The following is a 3,188-nucleotide window of genomic DNA, read 5'->3' as shown; positions in this document are numbered from 1 at the left end:
CTTATCTACAATTGAAAATTCCATATGATGTGTCAAAATACACATCAATATGTGTAGCTCCCTTTTGTAGCTCATTCATATGTCCAACACATTTTACCATTTCCCATTTCGAGAAACCCAACTTTCAAAGGCATAAAATTTGAATCGAGTGTTTGATTGATGAATTGTTTGAAGTTTGTAAAGCTCATGAAGCACTCTATCACTTACATTTCTTGCAACCACTTTTCATTTGGAGCCTCTAAAGCCTTCAAAGTCAACTTTGAAGCTTTCATACAACACCGTCAAAAAATAGAATTTTTAATATCTTCAAAACTAGACATGATATTACCACGAAAACTTATCGGCATGCTTATTTAGCCAATCCAACGATTTGGAGAGAATTTCGGTCCAACTTGTGCTCAAATAAAAATTTACTATAAATAGTAATAATATTTATATGCAAGGTTGAGACACCATTTTCCTCACAATTATAAAAGAAACAAAGTTTAGACTATAGATGAGCTCAACATGAACATAGGCAACAATATAGTGCGCTAGAGAGATTTATACATGTCACATCATATAGGAACTTGATGTACATTAATCCCATGTCCCATGCTTAAGTGTATTTTATGTTTAAACTTGAGTAGTTGAAGTGTTAAAATACAAAATCTAAATTATGGAAAAAGCATAATTTGGAATCTCTCTATATTCTAATCAAGCATCTACCATTTAGGGATTAAAAATAAGCTATGGACAAAGAAGGGGTTGGAAATAAGCATATTATCAAAAATGTCATTTGACTCCACAAATTTATCTTTCCCTTTTTTAACATTTACCTCCAATCTCTTTTTTAAAATTTTAATTGCATAAATTATTATTAATACTATTGATACAAATTTAAGATGACCTCTTAAAAATAAGTGAAAAAATTAAATATTCATGAAACCACCAACTCTACAAATAACGCTCTTAAATAAGTTGAACGTTGAGTGTTAACCAAAATAAACCAAACAATTGCATGAAGATATGTCCTAAGAAGCTCATAATTTACAATACCTACTTAATATTTGGTATAAATTTTCATTTTCAAGTGGAAAAAATGTACCTAATTAGAACAATTTTATTACATTACACCTAATAATATTTTGGTATATTTAGCCCATAGGATATTATATGGTGGGAACCTCCAAAGGTGTCTCAGGCCGGTTTTACCACGCCAGGAAATTTCAAGGGCAGATCCTCCTCTTTTTCGTTAGCATGTCAGTTTCTGATTTGTAAATTTTCTTCTGAGATTTTGAGAATGTGTTTTGAATCTGCGACAAGTATTGTCTGGCCATCACTGTGATAAAATTTATCCCAGCTAGGCAAAGGGATTTAAGATGCAGTGTGGGGATATAATTTGTTTCATAAAATGCTTATATTTTCCATGGATTTCATTAGTCATCAGGTGAGAAAAAATAGTAAGAACAATAAAATCCCATGTTTGTTATTTCAAGTGAAACTATGATGAAACTGAAGAATGGTGTAGACATTGACATACTTAGTGATGTTGTAGTTGCAACTGGCCTGGTAGACATGTATGCAAAGTGTGGAAGCATTGACAAGGTAAGTGAATTGTTTCAAAGAATACTTCAAAGAAATTTTAGAAACTTTCAAGAAAATGTGATTGCTTTGCTAGCATCCTTTCTGCCTGTGTCAAATGGCAGCTTTTGAACAGGATATGGACATCCATCAAAGCATAAAGGAAAGGAAAGGAAAGGAGCTTTTATAGTCCACGATGCCAACCATTTGTGTATGGGTCTACAGATGGGTTAGAGCAGTATGGGACTACCTCGTACTCCTTGCGGGAGGTACCTAATTGCACTATAAACGAGGCGTACATACCTTACCCCCTTGTGGGATTTGAACTTGTGACCTCTTTTTCAAGAACACAAGGTACCTAAAGAATAGAGAAATATTATCAGATGTTGTAGTTGCAACTATTTTGGTAGGCGTATGCAAAATGTGGAAGCATAGATAAACCATGTGAAGTGTTTGACAATATGCCTCAAAGAAGTGTGATCTCATGGAATGTCATGATACTCAAATTTGATTTGTTAAAAAGGCATTAGAAACTTTCAAACAAATGCAAGTAGAAGGTGTAAAGACAAATTCCACAACCTTTACAAGCATCCTCCATGCCTATGCCAAAATGGGAGCTTTGGAATAGGGTATGGACATCCATCAAACCATAAAGGATCAAATAATTTAGTCAAACGTTGTAGTTGGCATTGCCCTAGTTGACATGCTTCCAAAATGTGGAAGCAAGACATTTGAATTGTTTTGGCATAATGTCTCAATGAAATGTGGTTTCATGGACTGCAATTATTGCAAGATATGTACATAATGGATTTGTTGAGAAGGTTTTAGAAACTTTCAAGCAAATGTAATTGGTAGGTGTAAAGCCAAATTCCACAACCTTTGCCAACATCCTTCCTACTTGTGCCAAAATGGAAGCTTTGGAATAGGGTATGGACATCCATAAAAGAAGAATGGTTGGAGATTTTAATTAGCTATTATAGTTAGAAATTCTTTGGTAGACATGTATGCAAAATGTGGAATCATAGAAAAGGCATGTAAATTGTTTGGCGAAATGCCTCAAAGAGATGCCATCTCATGGAAAACAATGATTACAAGATATCCTCAAAATGGGTATTTTGAGGATGCTCTCAACTTTGAATTACTCTGGAACATATCATGACATTGTAAGCTTCACTTGTGTTTTATGTGCATGCAACCATGTAGATTTAATGGATGAAGGTTGTACATAGTTTAATCACATGAGTGACCATTATTGCATAGCACCGACAACTAATCATTATGTCCACACAATTGACCTTCTTGTTTGTGTTGGCTATCTTGAGGACATCCTAAATTGTATCATTAAGATGCCAGTTAAAACTGTGGTGGTTGTGTGGATGTGTTTTCTTGGTGCATATAGAGCTCATATGAATATAGGCTTAGGAATATTTACAATGATGTTGCTTTTTGATTTGTATCCTAAAAATGTTGTGACTTATGTTCTCCTCTCAAACATCTAAGTAGAAGTGGGTAGATGGGGTGAGGTTCAAATGATAAGAACATTGATGAAAGATAGAGGAATTAAAAAGTTACATGCATGTAGTTAGATTGAAAGCCATAAAATAGTACATGCAACTATCCCACAT

The sequence above is a fragment of the Cryptomeria japonica genome, chromosome 2 (genome assembly GCF_030272615.1).
Source record: "Cryptomeria japonica chromosome 2, Sugi_1.0, whole genome shotgun sequence".
NCBI classification, from domain to species: domain Eukaryota; kingdom Viridiplantae; phylum Streptophyta; class Pinopsida; order Cupressales; family Cupressaceae; genus Cryptomeria; species Cryptomeria japonica.
This window is presented reverse-complemented; position numbering follows the sequence as displayed.